The sequence below is a fragment of the Cornus florida genome, unplaced genomic scaffold (assembly GCF_030987335.1).
Source record: "Cornus florida cultivar Cherokee Brave unplaced genomic scaffold, ASM3098733v1 CherokeeBrave_3.0.0_Hap2_Chr11, whole genome shotgun sequence".
In the NCBI taxonomy this organism is placed as follows: Eukaryota; Viridiplantae; Streptophyta; class Magnoliopsida; order Cornales; family Cornaceae; genus Cornus; species Cornus florida.
In genome coordinates this window covers 137,367,560-137,393,407 of record NW_026775581.1, presented here as the reverse complement: position 1 = coordinate 137,393,407, position 25,848 = coordinate 137,367,560, and the positions used below count along the sequence as shown (strand labels likewise).

The following is a 25,848-nucleotide window of genomic DNA, read 5'->3' as shown; positions in this document are numbered from 1 at the left end:
TGAAAAAAAATGCTGAAAGAGTTTTTGAAAAAGCTCCATTTCCGGACGCCTTGAAAGGGTTCATTTCAAAAGAAAGGCAAAAGACCAAGAACAATGAGATAATGGATATGTTTAGGCAAGTCACAGTTAATCTTCCACTTTTGGATGCAATTAAGCAAATTCCGGCTTATGCCAAATTCTTAAAAGACTTATGCACCCAAAAGCGGAAGAACAAGAGCCAAACATCAAAAAAAGTGGTCTTAACCGAACAAGTGAGTTCCATTCTACAACACAACACTTTCCCAAAGTTTAAGAACCCCGGTGCACCTACAACATCTTGTGTCATTGGTGAACATGTCATCAACCGGGCACTTCTTGACTTAGGGGCTAGTGTTAACCTTCTTCCCTATTCGGTTTATGTCAAATTGGGCCTAAGTGAATTAAAACCGACGTCGGTGGTTTTACAACTTGCCGACCGATCCATTAAGAAGCCTAGGGGGATAATTGAGGATGAGTTGATTAAGATTGATAAGTTCTTCTTCCCGGTTGACTTTGTCGTCATTGACACGGAACCGGTGCCCAATCCAAAGAACCAAATTCCGGTTATCCTTGGCCGTCCTTTCTTGGCAACCTCAAATGCCAACATAAATTGTAGAACGGGGATAATGAAGATTTCTTTTGGGCACATGAGAGTGAAGTTGAACATCTTTAACCCCACACCCAATCCATTTGACAAATATGAAGAAGAGGTTAATGTGGTAGAGGAATATCATGATCTTGCTTGTGAAAGAAATGAGCTTTTGTGCATGAACAATGTTTCAAAGCCTTCATCTTCATCTTCAGCATTGCATGCCAGAAAAGTGATTTCGAACTCTTGTTGTGAAAGGGTGTGGAAGCCCAATGAAGGTTTTGACAAAGAACTCAAGACGTCTTTTGAGTTTACCCCAACAAGTTCTTCTAAGAACCGTTTGTTGGGAGTGACTCGAAAGATCTCTCATCCCAAAAAGGAGGGGATGTATTGCAAGATCTTTGATCCAGGCTAAAAGAGCCCAAGGTCTTGCTAGAGACGTTAAAGACTAGCACCGAAATTTGTAGGATGTCAAAACCCTATTCCTCCCTCATTTCTATCTTGCATTTTGATTCTTGCGAAGTCTGGATACTGTTTTTGTGATTCATATACATTGGAAGGAACTGAGTAAAGGATTGCATGAGCATTCAAGTCATTTTGAGCATTTAGATATAATTTCGATCGATCCAAGTCTTGGTTCGATCGATCGAACTTTGGTTCGATCGATTCAACTATGGACTCGATCGATCCAACTCTCATTTTGCACCCAATACTTAGAAAAATTTTGGACCTGCATCCAACCTCCAAACTGCATGCTCCGGGATCTCCAAATTCTCAAAAGTTTGATCGATCGTAAACCATTTCGATCGATCGAACTACCTTTCGATCGATCCAACATGTGGTTCGATCGATCATGAGTCCCAACACTTAGAAAAATTTTGGACCTGCATCCAAATTCCAAAATGCATGCTCTCGGACTTTTCAAAATTTTTCATGTTCGATCGATCGAATTCCAAGTTCGATCGATCCAATGTTCCAACACATCAACTCTTGAACCCTTAAACTTGTACATTCTTTATCCTCTTCGATCGATCGAAATCTTTCTTCGATCGATCGAAATTTGCATCTCATTAAAAAAAAAAAAATGCCATTAAGAGTGGAGACCTAAGTTCGATCGATCGAACTCCATCTTCGATCGATCGAACTCCATCTTCGATCGATCGAACTCTGCATATCGTGTTTTTAAAAATATAACCGAGTTGGATCGATCACTTTGGATCGATCCAACTTCACAAAGAAACCAAACCCTAGTCTCCCTCTTCTCTCAATCTCATCTCAATCCAGCCAACCTCCATTCCAATCATCTTCCCCACCTCCGGCGAGCCAATTCCAGCAAGGTAGAGCCTTATTTTCACCGCGGCTTCGCACCCTCTCTCTCATCTCATCCCTCTCGGTTTTGAGGTAAATCGCGAGCCATTTCTTGATTTAAAAGTTTAATCAATGCATGATTCATGATTTTCTATATTGATTTATGTTGTATGTGTATTAATCATCCATTTTGAAGCATCAATTTCATGATTATGGTATACATATTCACACATGCATTCGGCCGAACCAAATTGGGGATTTTTGATTTGATTTGGCATTTGGGGAGTGTTTGGATGTTGAGGATGGACTGTTTGGTGTGTAGATGGGCCCACAAACACGTTTGTGTGGGCCCCGTGCTCTAAATCTCACAGATCTGTGACTTTTCAAATTCGGCATTGGCACAGTTCGATCGATCGAACTTGTTCTTTGATCGATCGAAGTAGTGAACTTCATTTCACTATCTTCGATCGATCCAATCTTGTGCACTTTCATGCTTCGATCGATCCAAGTGTTAGATTGATCCAATTCACTTCGATCGATCCAACTTTTGAACATTTTTCACTTCGATCGATCGAAAATTTCTGTGATCGATCCAACTTAAACTTCGATCGATCGAACTTTCACAGATCATACATACACACTCCATTCATCTTATGTTGTCTTCATGCTATCTTTATATGCACAATGCCTGTGATATTCCACATTGGATGCATTTCACACCTACATTGCTTAGCATGATTCACATTTCATCATCATCATAGATTCATGTCATCCGTATATTGTCTATCTTATTTGACATACATGTTTCTATTATGCACTTAAATTCTTATATCTGGCACTGACTTATATTGAAATTTTCTTGTCTTTTTGCAGATCATGCCTCCTCGGTACAAGAGTACAGCCAGGAGATCTTCGGGGCCACAACGACCCCGTAGACATATGCGGCGCAGGATAGAGATGGTTGCAGAGCCATCTCATGCTCAGGCGGAGCCCGCACAAGCTGTTTCCCCTCAGTCCCCATCCCACGAGGCTGAGGAGGGAGCTGACCACATGCCATCTACATCCCAGGCTCCTCCAGCCTTCACACCATCACCTTCTCCTATGCGCCATCAGGCAGATGCAGCCGCCATGCCATCACCGCAGCCACCTCTACCGGCTCAGCGCCGTGACCAGTTGCTGCTGAGATATGCAGCTATGACCGTGGCTCAGGAGTCATACTTCGATACTGCGTACTTCTCCGAGTCTATCCTGACCCGGTCTGGCTATCAGGATATTATGCAGCGGGGCCTCTCAGCCATCTTTGCCCCAGTCACCGGCCTTGTATACCCGCGACTGGTGCGGTTATTCTTTCAGCATCTCCAGCCCTCGCCACGATCTACCGCAGAGATGATCACTACACTGGACGGCCACGAGATTGTCATCACAGTTGACACTCTGGCCCGTGCTTGCCGGTGCCCACACCGGTGTTCACCTGAGCTTACCGAGACATACCCGAGGCTGCATAGGCCTTCATTTTCTGACATGGCTGTTTCTTTGACAGGCCATCATGCCGGTGGTCAGACATTCGCCACCAGGACCTTCTTGCCTGACGACCTCTGGTTCATCGACACAGTTCTTTTCCAGAACATTTACATGGCGGGTCACAAGATCCAGAGGCGTCATGACTACTTGACAGCTCTTTACGCTTTTTACACGGGCTGCTGGGTATCTATCCCAGTCCTCATCTGGAGCGAGATGAGGTTGCTATATGATTCTTCCATTTCCAGGAAGGACCCTAAGCGGTCCAAGGTCCTGCCCTTCGGACACCTCATCACGCAGATCCTTCTTGACCAGCGCTACAGAGTGCCCCCAGATGAGGAGCCCCTTGCACGGTCCAGCTTCTATAGGAAGAGCGACTGGAATAAGAGCTACAATGCTCTTATTCGGAGTCTTCAGGAGCCAGCTGTAGAGGCAGCAGCTGACCTAGAGGAGGAGGAGGCAGCCTAGGCACAGCCGGCACCTCCAGCAGTAGCAAATATAGCAGCGGACGACGCACCAGTCGGTCCGGCTACCGATCGCATGGACATTGACCTGAAGCGACCTGCGGAGGAGTATGCCGATGCTGCAGATGATGCTGATGCCGATGATACCAGTGATCGAGCCGCTGCTCAGGAGTGAGTTCGGGAGTCTTCTTCAGAGGCATCTCTGCCTGAGTCTCCAGTTCCCACTCTCGGATTCGGAGCACGCTTGCAGACACTAGAGGAGGACGTAGCAGCCATGCGAGCCGACATCACTGCCCACCGAGCTAAGTTCACCTCTTTCAGGGCGGATGTCATGGCTTGCTTTGCCGATCTCTCCAGCCGACTCCCTGCGCCTGCACCCGCACCTGCACCTCCAGCCACTGCAGATCTTCACGATCAGGCCTCCCGAGACTCCACTTCCAGTTGTTTTATGCTTTCATTTCTTTTATTCTGGATCTGTATTATACTGTCACTGTTACTGTATTATACCTTGCGGCAGGTCTGTCGGCTTTATTATTTTATTGATGTACCTGCATTTTATATTCTCTATATATTGCTTTTTGATTATGGATGTCTCTTAGTATCTCATATTTGTATGTTTGACTCCATCAGGTACACCACAGTGACTTCAGTGAGAGAGTGCTGCCTAATTTTTTAGGACCACTCTTACACCTCTCTCTCTATTCTCTATTTATCCCATCTTACACTTGCATGTCCACTGTGCACTGATTATCCTATCTTGTTATCTAATGAGTTTATCCGAGTGCAAACTTTTTAGGACCACAGTTTATCCCAAGTTTGGGGGGGCCATGCCACCCACTTTGGATACTTCTATCCCGATCATTCATGTCTAAAGCACTGGTATACTCTTTCATTTGTTCTCTTCACACATTGAGGACAATGTGCAGTTTAAGTTTGGGGGTATTGGTGTATGTTTCAGTGTTACTTTAAAATTCAAATTTTGAGCATGTTTTGTGTATTTGAGGGATATTTCTATACTTGGTCCATTTCTAGCTATGATTTTGATCTTTTGAGGACTATATTGCTTAAATTTAAAAATTGCTTGACTTGAGAGTCCAATACTCCTTGTATGCCTTGAGGATGCCATTTAGGAGTAAATTTTTCAAAAGATTGATATCTTGCTTGCATTTGTGGTCCACATCATCCTGATTTTGTGATTGTTTTGAGATTCATTCTAGGATTCTACACTAGCACTGGCGCACGCTAGCATTCAATTGTGGGGTACATGTTTTGTTGATTATTGAATTGGTTATATCCCAATTGGGCTAGTAGTGCATTGAAAGCTTTCATTCTCGATAAAGGTGGATAACAACCCCTTTTCATTGAGTAGCCAGGATTCTTGCCTCATTAAGTAGTGAACTTCTCGCGCCGAAAGATGGAGGGCCCAAACTCTAGGTTAATAATTGAATTGAAAAAAAAAAAAAAAAAAAAAAAAAAAAAAGAAGTTGCAAAAAGCAATAAAAGTGAGGACTTCTCCCAAAAGGTGAGAAGTGGGAAATGATTAGATGGTTGTTGTCTTAATTTGTAGCCTAGTTGATTTGAGTTTGTAAGTCCGTAGGGGTGTCTTAACACCTAATGCCCTAAAGCCATCTGGTTTGGGAGTCATTAACCTAAAGCTCGCTACATGAATCTTCTAGAAAGCTTAAGAGATCAACACATTGCACAATACTTCCATCTTTGATCCTCAATAAAAAAAAAAAAAAAAGAAATAGAGTGAAAAGAATAAGCGCACCTAGAACAATAAAGCTTTAATAAAAGGTCCACTCTCTTATCTTGATGATCGGTACTAGATTTGTGTGCTAGTTTGAGGGTAAGGATGTGATTACTTCTCTAGTTAGCTAAGATAGCAACACACTTGATGCCGGACCTCTCACATGGATTCTAGACTTGTTTTGATTTTCATGATCATTTTCTTGATGTGTGGAGGACCGTGCTTGCTTGCTTGATATTAAAATTTTGGGAGATTGCTTAGAAACGGTTGAAAAATTGCATACTTAAGGTAGTTTTCTCCCAATGCTTGTTTGCAATATTGGTGCCTCTTTTGAAAAAATGAGCTTAATGTTTGTGGGTACCATTTCTGGAAACCCTCACGAGACTTTACTCGTCCACTAGGGGTAACCTAGGGGTTTAAAAGGCTTGTTGCATATGCTAAATGCAATCGTGTTCCCTACGAAAATGGCGCTATCATTTTACTTGCTTTCCAGTTTATACTTGTTTAGTTGTTCATTTCATTCTTTGACTTCTTAGTTCATTGCTAGGGACTAACAATATTTAAGTTTGGGGGTATGATGAGCACTGAAAAGTGCGCATTTAAATCCGTTAAGCTTAAGCATTCTAGTACCTTTATCTATCTTACTTTGCCGTTTTAGACTTATTACGTGTTATTTATATTTTCAAGCACTAATCCCAAAATTGAGCTAACTCAGCCAAATAAGAGCTTAATTGAAGCAATCCTGAGATAAACCAAAGGAGGGAGCAAAGTGGAGAAAGCAAGGAGCAAAAAGGAATCAAAGTTGTGCAGCTGAAAAGTTCGATCGATCCAACTTAGAGTTCGATCGATCGAACATCTATGATCGATCATAGTACTTCTCGATAGATCCAACCTTGGCCTTTGCTGAAATTCCAAGTTCGATCGATCCAACATCACCTTCGATCGATCGAACCCTATTTTGTCTTATTCAAATGATTGATCTTATCCACAGCTGTACGCCTACCAACCACTTTTGTCCTTTTCCCCATAAATATCTTCGAAATATCTCAGCTTTATCCTTATCCGGAGGAGTCAGACCACTTCGATCGATCCAAGATGCAGTTCGATCGATCGAACCCATCTTCGATCGATCCAAGTTAAAGTTCGATCGATCGAACTTCCTCCAGCGAGAAAAAGTTAAAGTCCAGCTCATTTATTCCGTCCTTCACCCAATCATTGGAGAATATGCCTTGCACGACCACAGCTCATCATAGGGTGTATTTGACCTACCTATATAAGGAATATGATACACTTTTTGAAGGGGAGCCTAGAGTCTCTTGTCACACATTGAAAATCATCTTGGAGGCTATTCTTGGAGAGGAAGAAGGGAGGAAGCTAGAGCAACCATTGGAGGAGATCTTCATCTACAAGGAGCAGCCATGGAGTTAGCCCTTGAGGGTTGGATCATCACTACCATGAGTGGCTAGATATCTTCTTAGGGCTAGAGTTAGCCCCAAGCATGTTTTCTATACTCTAATCTTGTGTATTATTGAGGGATTAGTGTTGTATGATACATCTTGATATTCATGTATATATAAATCTTGATTATTTCATGGTTTGTATGGTTTAATGCTTCCAATTGACTATTCTATTCTACCCATATGTCTATGTATGCTAGAGTAGGATATTCATGTGCTTATCTCTAGATTTAGTGTTTTTGATGCATGTCTATGTGTATTGATGCTATAGATCTAGAGATGATCAAGATGATATGCTTAATGAATGCTATTTTGGTTCATTTGATGGTTTATGCCTATTCTTGATGGTTTGTGCCTCTCCCCTAGTCTAGATAGCTTTATTTTCATGTTAGTAGTGTAGATTTAGTGTAGTGGTAGTATAATGTTAGATGGGAGGACAATCTACTCTTGATGTTTGATGTTCCATGCTTGTGAGTCCAAATGGCATATTCCTCTAATATTGTGTTGCATGTGGATTGTGAGCTTAATGTAGGATTAATGACTTGTTTTGATCTATTGTGCTATCCCCATGTTGTCTAAACAATATATGCTCTATTGCTTAGATATATTGTGCTCTTCACATGATGTTTAGACAATACTTGCTTGATTTGTCATCCTTGCCAATTGAATCAACCTAATGCACACACACCCCTTATCATATTGCAACACATCCATTACCCTCAATTGATCACTTGTTAGTAGTATAGAAAAGTATTGCTTGGTGGTGATTTCTACACCCCAAGACCTCTCTCTCTCTTGTTTACCTCATATTATTTTATTTAGTTGAATTCAATTTAGCTTAATCAACCAACCAACCAATTGTGTGATCACTTGACCTACTAACCCTAATTACCATAGTTTCACAATTCGATACACCATCAAATCCCTTGGGACGATCCCTACTCGCCCTATCTATATTTTATATAGAGAAAGGTAGTAGTGGCTTTTTATAAATATAAAACTTGGCCACCTCCTAAACACACACAACTCTTCAAGCTTGACTTGGTATCGCGACCCTTGTAAAGGACCGGTCAATGGCAAAAAAACAAAATATGTTTATACTAAAAGGCACATATAATTTATATTTCTATATTTTGCAAAACTTCAGGTTTGTAAGGATACTCAGTATAAATGACTTCAGGTTAAAGAATTTTAGATTCATTTGGACTTTAGGCCAACAAATTTTGCAAAACTTCGGGTTCACAAATAGTACCAAATATTTGTGAAACTTCAGGCTCACAAATAGTATATTAATATATGCAAAACTTCGAGTTTGCAAATTAAATAATTTAGTATTTGCGAGACATCGGGCTCAGCAATTTAATTAGCTGTAAAGTTTGAATAACAACAGTTTAATATAAATAATTATTTTTCTTACCCTTTGAAATGTCAGTTGACAGAATCTCGTGCTGATAACGTGTAATGAATATATATATATATATATAGAGTAATATTATAAATAAATCTTTCATAGAGAAAGAGAGAGAGAGAGAATGGAAAGTTTTTCATTCAAGTGTGTCCCAGAGCAATATATACACATGGCCTATTATAGGCTCAAAATTGTAACGTCCCAAACAAGCCATAATAAGGCTTTCACTATAAGAAAGAATTGAGCTTTCTCCGTAAGCTAACAATGTCATCGCGAATGATTTAAGATTGTGGGTCCCACAAACATATATATATATATATATATATATATATATATATAACAATATTTATATTATAAAAAAGGAAAAGAAAAAACTTATGAGAAGGATTTTTTTTTTCTTTTTTCGGCTCTCTCCCTCGCCTGTGTTTGTTTATATTCTCTCTCATGTGGGCGCAAATCCTCTGAAGTAAATTGCGGTGCGGTCCCCTGCGGTGCGGCCCTTAAGGCGCGTTTGGCTTGAAATAAAACAAATTAAGTCAAACAGTGTTAACCCCAGTTATATGTATTTAATACTATATACCCGGTTATCCCCAGCTGTATTATACTACATACTCCAAGTTAAAATATATACTATAAACCTCCAAATTCTCACACGGCTATCCTGCAGCACCAAAGTACCAGAAACAAAATTTTGATTAGGGGTTTCATCTTCAAAGATCGATCTTTGTGAGTTAGGGTTTCTTAAGCCAAGAAGATGTGGACTAGGTATGCTTCAAGAGAACAATATCAACTCTCACTCCAAGCCCTAACTCTAACTCGATAGCAGGATATCTCAAAAACAATCACAAATCAAGCCCTGAATCCGTCGAAGCAGAGTGAATCAAAAAAGCTTGGGTAAGACTCCTAACTCTTTTTTGATCTTCATGTTTATCTCTCTTTGGTTGGTACCCCATTTTGATGGTTCGAATAAAAAATAATAAAATTCAAAATCCAAAACCTAAAGGGGGTTTCATCTTCCACCGCAAAATTAAAACCCAACCTCTCTATGTTTTCTTAGCTAGCTATATATATATATACACACATCCATACATTTGTTGCTCCATCTCTTGTTTGAAGAGATGAAGTCTCCGATATCGGTGGCCATGGTAGGGTGTAGCGCGAGAAAGATTGTGTATGTGCATAGTCAAATACTAAGAATAAGAGAGGAAGATTCGCACATCGATAGGGTTTGAGCACCAAAGATAAGCTCTCTGGTGACGGTGTAACCATCAATCTGATCTCTATTTCTCTGGTAGCTAAGTGGTATTGAAAAAAAATTAGGGTTGGGATTTTATCGTTGGTTTTCAATAGTGGACCTGTCAATTTTGAATTTTAAAATTCTTTTAATTGATTATTATGCAAGTATGAATAGGTTTTGTATGATTGAAATGATTTTATCGTTGGTTTTCAATAGTGAACCTGTCAATTTTGAATTTTAAAATTCTTTTGATTGATTATTATGCAAGTGTGAATGGGTTTTGTATGATTGAAATTGGGTTTTGCTTTGATTGCTTTTTTATTTTTTATTTTTTTACTATTGTTTGGCTTCGAATTCGTTACATATTTCAGTTTTATTTGGACCATGGATTGTTGTATGGTAAGGTTTGGGATGGAGTGATAATGGTTTTTTCCTCAATTGTTGTCTTCAATGTTTCTAATTTAACAATTTATTGTTCATGCATGTTTGGGGCTTTGGGCTAGATTTTCATGAGTAATTTTTGATATTCCCTAATTATGTTTTCAAGTTAGGATTTTTAATGATCCATGGTTTCATGGAAGGTCTTTTGTGGAAACCTTTGGGTAGTATAGAATGCTTAGAGGTATTGATTTACAAAGAAATCAAATAATTGAAGACTTATTGTAAAATGGTCAGTGGAATTTCTCTCCTGGCCGGTAGAGATTTTAGCATATCTTTCCAAATTCAGAGATCATTTAATGGAGGATTCTGTGGTATGGAAGTATGGGAATTTCAATTTCAAGGCAACGTGGAATTTGTGCAGAGATTTGGGTACTAGAGTTGAATTTGGTGTGGAATTGATGCTGACCTAAAGTACGAGTAGCTTCTATACTGGTTACACACAATGCTATTCCTTCATTTTGCAATTTAAAAAGAGTGGTTTAGTCTTTCTTTTTATGTCTTGGAGTAAATGAATTTATGGGCTTAATTATGTGAATGGTTTCCTAAATAGTATGCTATAAATTTATTTTTAGGTGTTCCAATTGTTATTTGGTGTCAGACTTAACATAAAATATTTGTAGTTTTTGCACAATCTATTACAGTATATTCCAACATGAATGATATTGTATACATTAATGATTTTGAATATTTAAGCAAAGGATGTGGGTAAATTCGTTTATAGGTGGTTTAAGTGAGTTGTTCCGTAAGATTGAGCGAAAAATACTATTTTTTTCATTGTTCTTGTAATTTTAATTTCTTTGTGGAAGTTATAAAGGTTATTCAATTGTGTGGATGACATCCCCTATCTCATTTATGATCTTATTTTTAAATTAAAATTTAAGAATTTCTTCTGCATTTAATTTTGATTATTTAGAGCACATTAAATTGTATTGAGTACCTCCACTTGTTTATCGTTCAATTTATTATTTACAACGGCTTGACCTCAGATAGTTTATTCTGTAAATTAGGCATCCTTCTCATTTAAAGGTCGTCAATTGTTTGTATATGGCAGACATGAGCTTAAAATGTGTCTAGTTTTTTAGTTTTCTATTTTTAATTTTGGGTATAGAGTAAATGATTATTAGGATTATAATTGAACGTTTGGAATGAGGATATCGAATATATAAATAGATGTATTGATATAGATATATGTGTTTGCAGGTGGTCCAAGTGTTCATTAGTATAAGATTAAGCTAATAATTTTTATTTACATTGTTAGTTTTTAGTAAATGAAAGTAATTTTTTTCCTCTCCACTTTCTTTGTTGTGTCAACTTGCGTTGGCAGACTTTTTTCTAGGCATATTGTTTGGCAAAACTTGAGGAGGCTTTGCATGGTTTGTGACTAATTCAAAAGAATCACAAAGGGGAGTAAAGTTCATAAGATGGTACTGTGATTATTTGGAATATCTGAAGGGAGAGTAATCTTAGATTACATGAGGATCAAACAAGGTCTGCTAGCTACTTTTGTATATTTAGAAGCACTACTCTGTATGGGGCTTGAGGATATGGAGTTGCTTTGAATTTCTTAATTCTGTTATATTTATCCTTTTGGTTAGTTTTTTTAAAAATACTGGTAGTTTATGTTTTGTAAAATTTTTCTTAGCTCTGTTTTTTGCTGTATTTTTTTGTATCAATAAAACCCACCAGATTCAAAGGGGAAAAAAAAAGTTAGAATTTTGTATGTTGTCTAAAGTTAGTCCAAACAACTAACCTTGAAAATAAAATCATAGGTTTGAATTTGAGAATAATAACTTTATGAAAATCATGGTTTTAAGGTTGAAAAAACAATACACATTTTATGAAAATCAATATTTTGAGTTAAAAATTGTGACTCATTGTATTCTAGCAATATTTCATTCTATGAAAACTTACACGAAGAAGCAAAGGGTCGAAAATATGTATTATATGAAATCAATAAGGTGTGACATTCAAAGATTGAATACATTGCAAGGTTTTCTATGTTCTTTCACCTCCTTATTGTTAACAAGTGATATTGATATTTAGGATAAATAATATGTTGAATTAAGTTAAATTTATGTGTGACATTAGTTAGTTGACACTATGTAAATATGTTTTAAGGGTGAAGGTATTGAGTGAGCAAATTATCAAGTTCTTTTCAATAACATAGTGGTATGAAAGTAATATGAACTTTGTCGAAGAACTTCATGGTTCACTTGTCCCAAACTAAATGTATGATTTTTTTAATACTTGGAATAACAAAAAGGCCTTCGCTCTTTTCATTATTTTGAGAAACGTTGAGTATTTTGTTTGTTGTGTAATACATGTGTGAAGTGATATACTAAAAATTGTGCAAAAATACTATAATAGAAGCGAAAGTTTGTAAAAGCAATTCATATTCTTCAATTAAAACAATCGTTGTCGAGATCGATAATTCATCGCGGTGATTCTTTCCCATAAGGATTAAATTTATTTAGTACAAATGTAAATCATTTGGATTGGAAACTTGTTATACGAGAACTATTTCAATAAAACTATTCAAAAGTCCTTGTGTGTGCATAAGAATACAAATATTAAAATTTGTGAAGTAATATATTGAAACTTGTGCAAAAGTGCTAAAATTCAGGTGAAATTTTGTAAAAGCATTTGTTATTGTTCATTTAGAATTGCCGAGATCGATGATTCATCTCTTTAATCCATGTAGGTAAGGGTAAATATAATTTATGATGGAGATTTGTCATGTGAAAACTATTGGAATAAAATTAAAAGATATTTGTAAAGATGCATAAGAACACAAAATATAATGAATTGTGAAGTAACATATAAAAAATTGTGCCAAAGTACTATGATACGGAAGAAAGTTTGCAAAATTATTTCATATTCTCCATTTAAAACAACCATTGTCGAGATTGATGATTCATCACGATGATTCTTATAGGAAAGGATAAAATTTATTTAGTACAAATAGAAATAATTTGGATTGGAAACTTGTTACATTAAAACCATTATGTTATCAAAAAAAACTTGGCAAAGTTTTTCATGGATTGGGTTATATTTTCCAATTTCGTGGATTGCAATGATATTCACGTGATACTTGGTATTAAGAATTTTATGTAAAGTTTTTGACACAAAGGACATGGGTATACAAAGTATGTCCTTGACATTAGGATCCATAGAGATCACGCTACTGACATACTTGGACTTTCTCTAAAAGAACTTATGTTTATGAAAAATTAAAGGGTGACTAAGCGTAATAAGCACATAGACATAAAGTACATTTTCAAGCGTGAGAAGGTTAAGATTTTTAGGATGTATTTTTTAATGGTAAAATTTAACTTCGAATAATAACATAAATAATATGTTGAATTAAGTTAAATTTATATATGACGTTAGTTATTCGGCACGATGTGAATACCTTTTTTTGACGGTGAAGATGATAAGTGAGCAAATGGCAATTAATATCAAACTCTTCTTTTGACGATGAAGGTGGTAAGTGAGCAAACGTATAGGTAGTGAGTGAACAAACATATTAATATCAATTTCGGCAGGGGAACTTGTGCCACAACGCACCACCACTAGTTGGCGTGTGTGCATAGATTACCAGAAACTAAACTCTGCAACTAGGATCATTTTCCACTTCCATTCATTGAAAAAATCCTAAAAATGTTACATCTTTTCTTTTTTCTTTTTTCCAAAAATAATGAAAAGAGCCACATCTTTTCTTTTCTTTTTTTCTTCCAAATATTAAAAAAACATACACTTAGGTATAAATTATTTAACATATCTTTGAATTTTTTTAGCAAAGTTTACAAATGGTGATGTTACTTTTTAGACTCCTGTAATGTTACTTATAAATGGTGGCGAAATATTACTTATAACAAAATAGATCATCTTCACCCTCAAAATAAGGTATGCACATAATACAAATTAAGTAATGTCACATACAAACGTAACTCAATTCAACATATCATATATATTATAATTTGAAATTAAAGTATTTTAAAAACATATTAAATATTGTGCAAAAGTATTATGATACGGGTGAAAGTTTGCAAAATTATTTCATATTCTCCATTTAGAATAACCGTTATCGAGATTGATAATTCATCATGGTGATTCTTATAGGAAAGTATAAAATTTATTTAGTACAAATGAAAATAATTTTGATTAGAAACTTGTTACATGAAAACCGTTGTGTTATCAAAATAAACCTGGCAAAGTTTGTTATTAATTGCCATTTGCTCACTCACCAACTTCACCATCAAAACAAGGTATTCATATAGTGCCGAATAATTAATGTCACACATAAATGTAACTCAATTTAACATATTATTTATGTTGTTATTTGAAGTTATATTTTACTTCAAAAAAATAGAGCATCCTAAAAATTACCTTCACATGTTAATTTAAAGAGCTCCATCCCAAAGTTAGTCACTGGGCTAACTTCAGAAAACAAACAAAATATTCGACATTTTCCAAAATAATGAAAAGAGTCGCAACCCCCTTTTTTTTTTTTTTTTTCAAGAATTAAAAATGCATACATTTAGTTACTCTCTAAAAGTGAACCATGTAGGGTTTTCTTCTATAATCTTCAATAAGTATTGTAGTGAATATAAAATCTTCCATAATTGATTTTTTTAACTGACTTGGTTTCATTAGGTACCAGTGTGTTATCCAAAAATTTTGGTATTAAATGTATACTGCAATTACACATTTCATAAGTTATTATTTGATATTTATGAGGAAAAAAATATTGCAAAGTTTAATAAATTGACAAACAGATCACCTTCACCATCTAAATAAGGTATTCACACAGTGCTGACTAACTAATGTCACACATAAATATAAGAATTTGTGATTCTTTCATTTTGTCATGTGTTTGTGTAAATTATGATATTTTTTAGTTGAAATTGACATTGCTCTTCTAGTGAATCTGAAATCTTAGATAATTGTAGAGTTTTCTTCTATAATCTTCAATAAACATTCTAGTGAATCTAAAATCTTCAATAATTGATTTTTTTGAACTGAGTTGGCTTCATTAAGGACCAACGTGTTATCCAAAAATTTTGGTATTAAATGTATGCTGCAATTACACATTTTACAGGTTATTATTTGATATTAATGAGAAAAAAATATTGCGAAATTTAACAAATTGGCAAACAGATTACCTTTACCACCTAAATAAGGTATTCACACAGTGCTGACTAACTAATGTCACACATAAATATAAGAATTTGTGATTCTTTCATTTTGTCATGTGTTTGTGTAAATTATGATATTTTTTAGTTGAAATTGACATTGGTTGAGCATTTTAGTGAATCTGAAATCTTGGATAATTATAAAATTTTCTTCTATAATGTCCAATAAGCATTCTAGTGAATCTAAAATCTTTCATAATTGATTTTTTGAACTGATTTGGCTTCATTAGGTATTAATGTGCTATCCAAAAATTTTAGTATTAAATGTATGCTGCAATTACACATTTCATTGGTTATTATTTGATATTTATGAGCAAAAAAAATATTGCAAAGTTTAACAAATTGGCAAACAGATCACCTTCACCATCTAAATAAGGTATTCACACAGTGCTGACTAACTAATTGTAACATCCCAAACCTGTTCCAAACATACATTACAAGATCTATCCTCCAATAGTTACCTACGATATTAAATCAAAAAAAAAAAAATGACGACAAATGGTTCAAGATAAACATAATTCATCCCTTTAATACATTCATCCCAACCTAGAGTCATTAGATTACATGCCTTTAAGACGAGTACTACTGCTATTACATGATCAAAATATAAAAAACTTCACATAAATACAACATATACAGTGATACAAAAGAAAAGCCATAAGTGATAGTTCAAATCCATCTAAGCTTGCAGAGGGATGTCTTCAACGACCTCCTTTCCATGATCTGAAAAAAATAAAATAATGATGGAGTGAGCACGACGGCTCAGTAGAAGTTGCCTAAAACGCACTCCTTAATGTTTTCGTGAATCCACACAAAGAATAGCTATAAGAAAAGGGATCATGTTTGTCTTGGAAAAATAATTAAATTAATTAAATACAGTGCAATGCAATATCTGAAATGTAATGTCACTCCCCGTTTTACAAAATTCCTATCCAACGCCTCAATTGTCAAACCGTTAATGTAACCCGACCCGAGGTAACTCCCCGGCACCACGAGAGAAGGATTGGATAACTATCTCTGACCTAAGGTAACTCCTTAGCGTCATTTGGGACCTAGTAACTCAATCACACGCAAGGCAACTTCTTACATCCCCTCTAGGTCCCATTAACGACACGGACACAAGGTAACTCCTTGTCGCCCGATTTTCACAAACTTTAGTTCAAAACATCTTCCAAAATCTGTTAGTATTCTTTCAAAAATTCCTCCTTTGCAATAATCCCTTTCACCCTTCAATGTCCAATGATATGCATGATTATACATACTATTCAATGTTATCACGCTATAAACTTTAAATATCAAATTTCAGTGGTATAATCATGCTTGAGTAACACATCAACATGGCAGTTCTGTCAGCACAACATGTCCAATCGTGTAGAAAAACAGTACCACTTCTAAGGTAATTTAGACATACATATATAACATGTACTAATTCTAACAGTCAAGCTACAACAATCAACACATTGGACATGTAATGATCAACCAAACACATAGTAGATAATCTGCATTAGGAAAGCTCCAGGCCAGCTTTCAAGTACGTAACATATACATGTAAAGAGGCTAAAAAAAAAAATTCAGTTTTTGAAACACATTATATACAGTAAAGGCTAGAGCACTGGGAACACAATTTCATTCCTAAAAACCAATTCAAGCAACAATTTCAAAGGATTGATTCCATAAAAGCAAAGCTTATGAGAGTTAGGACAACCCCTACCTCTACAAGAGTTGAAACCCAGCCAAAGGCCACTGATTGATTGTCTAAAACCACCAACAATTGAGAAAAGATGAAGAACAAAATACTCCTTTGTAGTACAGCAATGGCTTGAAAATTATTTGGATCGTCCTTACAGTCATGGTTGTTCTTTTACTTGTTCTTCTATATATATATATAGAGGTGTTTACTCTGAGGTTGGTTCTTCACCAACCAACCTTAGAGTAACATACTTCAAGACAGTACCAAACATGGTGCTTGTACCCTTGTTCTGTAAACCCCACCCACCCTTTCTGTTCTGCAATTCATATCTCTACATTTAGTATTTTACAGTCCCGTTGGGAAGATATATAGAAAAAGAGAGATTCTAAAATACACAACATTGAATATCCTAAAATAAAATCAAATTGCATCATGAAAGAGGCATTATAGGTTTAAATACTAAGATTAACTTGTGGCATATCTCACATTTATGTTCTTTGGACAAAACTGCATTCAGTGCCCCGGTAATAGACATAATAATGACCTGACAAGCAAAAAAAAAAAATTCAAAACTGAGATGATTATCATTTTCTTGGATTGAAATTAAAACTAACATGATTATCCTGTTCTTGGATATAATTTAGCAGCTATATTCCAAACGTCATAACTAACTAAAATTTTTTAAATTATATAGAGGCGATAACTAAGACAAAGTCAAATCAATACTCTCGAATGATGAAATATATGGGACTGGACCGGACAAACACACTTCACATTTCACGGACACAAAACTAATCTAATACACAGAAGATAGAACAAACTAATAATTGCACAACGATAGAATTTTTTTATATTTTATTTTAATAATTAAACACAACATTTAGAGATAAAAAGAGAACCAAAGTAAAATTGATAGGAAGACTAAGAAAAATGAAACACTTAGGATTCTGCAATATATTTTGAATAACATCAGTTATTGTACAAAGAAAATTAAATAAATAAAATTGGTCACTTAAATCAAAGTTCCCAGATATCTCTTCGTGTTGTCATGGGGGTTCCATTAGTTCAACTGAATTATTCTTCAAAAAATTTCACCCAAAACTCTAATCTCCAAGTTTTGTGGGCCTGTGTTGGGTGTATGTTCTTACCTGTGTATGTATAAAGTAAGTAGAGACTTCCACCCACAAGGAGGTCAAATGAAGGATCAAGAAACTCTAATTGTAACAAGAGTATATTTTTACAATAAATAGCTGCACTTCAGTAACATTGATCAAACATAACTCACAAGCTAGTAATAATTAAACACAAAAAGCAATTAACATTAGACACGAAAAAAAATGCTAAAAATTCATATAAGTTTGATAAGTTACGAGCATAACATGCTTGTCTATTGCTATTTCAAATAACTATCTTTACCAAAAATTTCAACTAACACCAAAAAAGTAGCAGAAAAGCCCCACACTTGATATGCTTTGAGTGAATGATCAGCTGCCTCTTTCCTCTCCTCACCTCACCAGACTTAAATTTAGCCAATACCAATAATAATAATCCCCTTCCTGCATGCAGCTAACCCCAAATCAAAACCCTAAACTACATGCAACATTTTTTTTTTTTTTTTTTGAAACACATTTAAGCAATATACTCACATCTTGTAGAAGAACACCGTCGATTCATCAGTAGGCTGGATAACTCCGATTCAACCTTTTATCAATTCATTACCTCCCGCATCCTCCTTTTGCTCTATCGAAGAAAAAATACGCCTCGAAGCGCTCCGAGCTCCAATCGTATTCTGGTACCGAGCAAATTCCTCTCCTCAATAGTCAATTCGACATCTACCTTTGCCTCTTTCTTCACGGAATCGTGTGCGAGAGTACAATAGTAAAAGATGAAAGCCCAAAATTAAATCTTGCTTATCCTATTCCTCCTGTGTATAAAACCCAAATCGCGTGTGAGAATGAGGAGGCCCCGGACGACATGGGCCAGATCCGACTCGCAAACACAACATTCAGTTCGTATAGCTGGGTCGGCCCATATAAAGACACTGCCATATGGGCCGAACGGGAAGAAGCCCATCAAAGGTGACCAGGGCTTATGGAGGAATAGGCCCAGATCCAGCAATCAGTAAATATCTTGAAAATATCTTGTAAATATCTGGTAAATATCTATAAATAGGATATGGAATGGAAAGGAGGGGGATCTTTTTGGGTTGAGGTGTAAGAATTCTAGAGAGAGAAGGAGGAGAAGGAATTTCTTGCATCTTCAATTGGCGCCGTCTGTGGGAAACGCATAAAAGTTTGGTTGATCAATGAGGAATATCGAATGGATTCAAACCAATTCGGTTGATCGAGACTCGATCTTTGGGATTTGAATCCAGATCTGAGCGATTGTGACCTACTCTGGAGGAATTACAATTCTTGAAGCTTTGGCAGGAGTGACTTCAGATCTACGCAACAACGAGTTGTTCGATTGTGGCAGGATCTGACGGATTTAGAGTTCAGACAATTCAGATCTCGTAAACAGTGAGCATAATTCGGAGAATTAGAAGCCAGATCTAAAAATTCCTACTCACGAAGCTCGGATCTACTCGCGAACTTGAGATTAATGCCTTTACTCCGTTCGGGAATAATGATAGGTGAAAGCTCCAATCCGATGGAGGCTGTCCAGCAAACAAAGCTTGAGGAGTTGATGAACTTGATTGAAGCTCTCAAAAAAGAGAATGCAGAATTGAAAGCTGGACTGCAACATCGGCAAATACCTGCGGTTTCGCATCCACTTCCAGTCGGAGAAGGAGGTGTTCAATCTAATATCGCGCATCAAGGCGAACAGGACGAGAACAATCAGTCAGCTCACCACCGTGATGAAAGGATAATGGACAATTTGCCGCCATATGTTCGTCGAGTTGAAGATCACGAAGGATCGACTCACGTTGATCCGCAGCGGGAAAGGTTCGACCGAGAGGAAGTGATGGAGGCTGATCGCCGTCGAATAGCGTCGCCTTGGCAAAGAGAGTTCATAGAGGAGCGGTCGTTCGATCCGTCTTACCGGCCCTCCATGGTTACTATCACTCATCACGGTTCGGAGGGCAGAACCGTAACTCACAGAGCTACCGCTGGACTCCAGAGAGAGAATGAAGCTCTCCGATCCGCAGCTCGGACGGTGGATTCACCATTCACCGACGAGATCTTGAATGCCCCGCATCCAAGGAAGTTTGCTATGCCAGTCTTTATTCTGTTCGACGGAACGACCGATCCGATCGATCATGTGTATCATATCCAGTTGAAAATGGCCCTGAATACGGAAAACGACTCTTTAATGTGCAAATGTTTCCCTACAAGCCTGGCCGGACCGGCGCTCAGCTGGTTCAAAAACTTGCCTAGGAGCTCCATTGGTAGTTTCAGAGACCTGTGCGATCGGTTCATAAGCCAGTACTATGGGAACAAACGTCCGCCGAAGGACATCTCGAGCCTATTCACGATGAGGCAGCACAAGGATGAACGTCTCCAGGCCTTTCTTACCAGGTTTAATCTCACTAAGAGTATGGTGATCGAATGCCACCCTTCTACGGCAGTTCAAGCCTTCAAGTTAGCCATGACACGCGGAACTCCGTTTCACACCAGTCTGGTAGTGAACACGCCGACTACTATGGATGAACTCAATGAGAGAGCTGATGGCTTTGTGCGCCTAGAAGAAGAGGAGGCAGCTAATGCTCGGACAACGTCGCTTGTGTCGACCGAGGAAAAGTCCAAGGCAAAGATCAGGCAGAAGCAGGCTCAGCCGCAGCGTCAGACCTCTTGGAAGGCAGAAAAAAGGTCCAGGGAGGAAGAGTTGATTACTCCGCTGAAGGTCACTCTGGCGAGGCTGTATCAGGAGAACAAAGACAAGTTTCATCCACCACTGCCAATTAGGCAACCCCTTGAACAGAGGGATCAAACTAAACATTGTGCTTTTCATTCTGATTTCGGTCATCAGACTAACGAATGCAGGAACTTGAGGAGGCAAGTGGAGATGTTGATAGCTAGAGGGGAGTTCGCGAGTTATGTTCAAGGTTCGGCAATGGAGCAGAATCGACCGGTGGAACAAATAAAAAGGAGTCATAAACAAAGCTCCCACAATTCACAACCAGTTCGTATAATCAATGCTATCCATGGTCGACCCGAGCCTAGTGAAGAGTCAGATGAGCTGCTCCGGGTGCGCCTGCGGCAGGCGCAAATGAAGAAAAGGGTCGGCAATGTGACTACTCTACACCAGCAGAGCCCGTCGATGCAGATAAAGTTCGACTGGACAGACCTGCAGCGTGTTCAACTGCCTCATGACGACCCGTTGGTAGTCAGTTTGACAGTGGCAGATTGCTTGGTGCGCAGAGTTCTGATCGATCCTGGGAGCAGTGCGAATGTCATGCCAAGGGACACATTTGACAGGCTCGACATTAAACTAGAGAGACTCAAGCCCACCGGAAATCCCTTGTTAGGGTTCGATGGGAAGAGGGTGGAACCCGTCGGGATGGTGGAAGTGGAAGTTCAAGCTGCAGAACGAGCTCTTATGGAAACTTTTGTGGTTGTGGAAATTCACCCCTCGTATAATCTCCTGATGGGAAGAGGATGGATTCACAGAGTCCGAGGTGTACCCTCAACTCTGCATCAGGTCATGAGGTGCCTCGGGCCCGATGGAGATAAAGTGATAGACATTCGGGGGGATCAGGTCGCAGCCAAGGAGTGTTATTCCGTCACACTAAAGCATGCTGGGAAAGGAAAGGCGCCCGTCCGTTCGGCAAGCCCCAGATAGCAATTACAGGAACCTCCGCTCGAGCAGAATAGGGTGGAGGAGTCAGTCGAATTGACCGAGGAGCCCCTTCTGGATGTGCAGATCGATCAGTCCAGGCCAGAACGAACTACCAGAGTAGGTATAAGACTGACCAGAGAAGAGCAGCAAGAGCTAGTGGATTTCTTGTCCCGCAATGCCGACGTATTTGCATGGAGTCACCTAGACATGCCTGGAATTAGTCCCTCCGTATCCTGTCATTCCCTGAATGTCAACCCCAATTTCAAACCAGTGAAACAGAAGCAGCGAAGATTTGCTCCAGAACGTAATCAGATCATAGCGGAAGAAGTCGATAGGCTGCTTGATGCGGGATTTATCAGAGAGGTGCACTACCCTGAGTGGTTGTCCAACGTCGTTGTTGTGCAGAAGAAGAATGGGAAATGGCGAGTATGCATTGATTTCACCAATTTGAACAAAGCCTGTCCGAAGGACAGCTTCCCGTTGCCTAAGATTGATCAAATGGTGGATGCCACCACTGGGTATGAGCGTTTAACCTTTCTGGACGCATATTCAGGTTATAATCAGATTCCTATGGACCCCGCAGATGAAGAAAAAACTTCTTTTGTCACCGAGCGAGGAACATACTGCTACAAAGTTATGCCTTTCGGGCTAAAGAATGCGGGAGCAACTTATCAAAGACTTGTTAGCAAAGTTTTTAAGAATCAAATGGGTAAGATTGTGGAAGCCTATATTGATGATATGGTGGTAAAGAGTAGGAAAAAGGATGATCATCTGAAGCATCTGCAAGATGTATTTGATGTACTAAAGCGATATGGGATGAGGCTCAATCCGACCAAGTGCTCGTTCGGTGTGAGTTCCGGACAGTTTCTGGGACACGTGGTCAACCGCAGGGGCATCGAAGTTAGCCCCGCTCAAGCAGAGGCTTTGATTAAGAATGCCGAGCCAAAGACGATCAGAGAGGTGCAAGCCCTCACAGGACGAGTAGCTGCATTAAGTCGATTTATTTCAAAATTGTCAGATCACTGCAAACCATTCTTTGACACGATTCGGAACCATGGAAGGCAGGTCTGGGGGGATGAGCAATGACAAGCATTGACTCATTTGAAGGAATATATGCAGAATCCACCAGTCCTGTCAGCCCCAGAACCGGAAGAAAAGTTATTTCTATATCTTGGAGTATCTGGTGTCGCGACGAGTGCCGTTCTGATTCGTTGCAAGGAAGGGGTGCAATACCCGGTATTTTATGTAAGCAAAACACTGACGGAGGCAGAAAGAAGATACTCAAAGGCCGAACGGGTGGTACTTGCCCTTGTAAATGCAAAAAGAAAGTTGAGGCATTATTTCGAATCCCACCCCATAGCTGTTCTAACAACTTTCCCAATCAGAACGCTTATGCACAAGCCAGAGCTCTCGGGCAGAATGACAAAGTGGGCCATAGAGTTGAGTTCATTTGACATAACGTATGAGCCGAGAACAGCTGTTAAGGGGCAAGCGGTAGCCGATTTCCTACTAGAATGTGACACCGAAGATACGGAAGAGGACCTTAGATGCGGCTCTTGGAAACTTTTTGTGGATGGCTCCTCTAACCAGATGGGGGCTGGGATTGGGATCAAACTGCAAACCCCAGAGGGTACTTCCTTGAGCCAAGCACTCAGACTTGAATTCCGAGCCACCAATAATGAAGCGGAATACGATGCGTTGCTAAATGGATTAAAGTTGGCCAGAGAGCTACAGATCAAAAGTTTGACAGTGTATAGTGACTCGCAGCTGATTGTTCGACAGGTAAATGGTGAGTACGCGACCAAGGATGACACGATGGGGGCATATCGTTCTGCCGTTCTGCATAGAGCCAAGGACTTTGCAAATATCGAATTCATACAGCTCCCGAGGGAACAGAATGCAGATGCAGACCGTTTAGCATGCAGTGCTTCGAGTTGCGGTGAAACATTGGCGAGGGTGATTCCAGTAGGAATAGTGACCCAGCCCTCTATTTTCGAAGAACCGTTGGACTCTGACCCTTGGCAAGTCAACATCATACCGTATGAACCGAGTTAGATTGACCCCATCATTACCTATATTCGAGATGGCGTTTTGCCTATGCAAAGGGATGAAGCTAGGAGACTCAAAAAGAATGCTGCCAAGTACGCCATCGTGCGGAACCAGCTGTACAGAAGGTCCTACTCTGGCCCATACTTGAAATGTGTCACCCCCGCGGAGTCGCAGCAGGTATTGCGAGCTATTCATGAGGGTGTGTGTGGCAATCATTCTGGGGGGCGATCGTTAGCGCATAAAGCAATGACACAAGGGTATTTCTGGCCAAACATGTCAAGAGATGCGGAGGAGTTCTCTCGAAGGTGCGATAAATGCCAACGATATGGACCATTGATCCACCAACCACCTGAGGAATTGCACGTAATGGCCTCGCCATGGCCTTTCGCGCAATGGGGGATGGATGTGGTCGGTCCTCTGCTAACTGCAAGAGCTCAGAACAAGTATGTGTTACTGGCCACGGATTACTTCACTAAATGGGTGGAGGCAGAACCGTATCCTAGCGTGACTCAGACTCATGTGAGACGATTTATTTGGAACAATATTATCTGCCGTTTCGGTGTTCCCAGATCAATAGTCATGGACAATGGCACAAACCTCGACAGCAGGCAAGTAAGAAAGCTGCTGGAGGAGTATGGAATCAACCAGAAGTTGGCTGCAGTAAGTCATCCTCAGGCCAACGGACAAGCAGAAATCACAAACAGAACCATTTTCGCCTGCATTAAGAAGAAGCTGGAAGATCATAAGGGGAAGTGGTTGGATGAACTCCCGAACGTTCTATGGGCTTACAGAACCACCCCAAGGCGGCCGACTGGGGAGAGCCCGTTCGCAATGGCGTATGGCACCGAGGCAGTTATACCGGTTGAGCATTTAGTCCCCACTATCAGAAGCTTAGCATGGAGTCGAGATCAGAACGACAAGATGTTAAGATTGAACCTCGATATGATAGACGAAAGGAGGGACGCAGCGGCTATAAGGCTAGCATCGTATCAGCAAGTGCTGGCGAATAGTCACAACAAGAGAGTAAAACACAGGGATTTTGCCCCTGGCGATCTGGTTCTGAAAAGAAAAGTGGGGATGGTCAAAAAAATGATGCCACCCTGGGAAGGCCCATACAGAATTGCAGAAGTCATTGGCAAGGGGGCATATACGTTGGAAACCATGGCGGGAAGGCTGGTCAGCAAGCCTTGGAACGCCACGTCTCTGAAGAGGTACTACCAATAAAAGCTAAGTTCCGGCTTCAATTGGATGTTGTTTGTTGTCAATCAAATACATATGAATGAGCAAGTTACTGAAATTTACAAAAAAAGAATTTTCTTTTCCAACGGTCTACTATAAAAACTTAAAGCCAAGTGGCAAGTGGCATTCTAGCCGAGCGCCAGGCACTTGAGCAAGATAAGTGGCAGCTGGCACTATAACCCGAACGCCAGACACTTGCTAAAAACTTAAAGCCAAGTGGCAAGTGGCATTCTAGCCGAGCGCCAGGCACTTAAGCAAGATAAGTGGCAGCTGGCACTATAAGCCGAACGTCAGACACTTGCTAAAAACTTAAAGCCAAGTGGCAAGTGGCATTCTAGCCGAGCGCCAGACACTTAAGCAAGATAAGTGGCAGCTGGCACTATAAGCCGAACGCCAGACACTTGCTAAAAACTTAAAGCCAAGTGGCAAGTGGCATTCTAGCCGAGCGCCAGGCACTTAAGCAAGATAAGTGGCAGCTGGCACTATAAGCCGAACGCCAGACACTTGCTAAAAACTTAAAGCCAAGTGGCAAGTGGCATCCTAGCCGAGCGCCAGGCACTTAAGCAAGATAAGTGGCAGCTGGCACTATAAGCCGAACGCCAGACACTTGCTAAAAACTTAAAGCCAAGTGGCAAGTGGCATCCTAGCCGAGCGCCAGGCACTTGCCATAAACAAACACACGGCAAAGCTAATATAAAAGAAAAAG

General features: G+C 39.1%; 2 long non-coding RNA genes across 3 annotated transcripts; one reads left to right on the top strand and one right to left on the bottom strand.

Annotated features, from left to right (window-relative positions):
- The first annotated feature begins 8,947 nt into the window (after window positions 1–8,947).
- Window positions 8,948–11,921, top strand: LOC132284335 (uncharacterized). Its single transcript, XR_009472251.1, has 2 exons — window positions 8,948–9,406; window positions 11,515–11,921. It is a non-coding gene; the product is annotated as an uncharacterized LOC132284335 (long non-coding RNA).
- Window positions 11,922–15,874: 3,953 nt separating this feature from the next.
- Window positions 15,875–19,024, bottom strand: LOC132285506 (uncharacterized). 2 transcript variants are annotated; one of them, XR_009472564.1, is made up of 5 exons: window positions 18,722–19,024; window positions 18,492–18,631; window positions 17,562–17,619; window positions 17,097–17,391; window positions 15,875–16,108 (listed from the first exon to the last, which is right to left on the bottom strand). It is a non-coding gene; the product is annotated as an uncharacterized LOC132285506 (long non-coding RNA). The 2 variants fall into 2 exon arrangements; XR_009472563.1 differs by lacking the exon at window positions 17,097–17,391.
- Window positions 19,025–25,848: the final 6,824 nt, after the last annotated feature.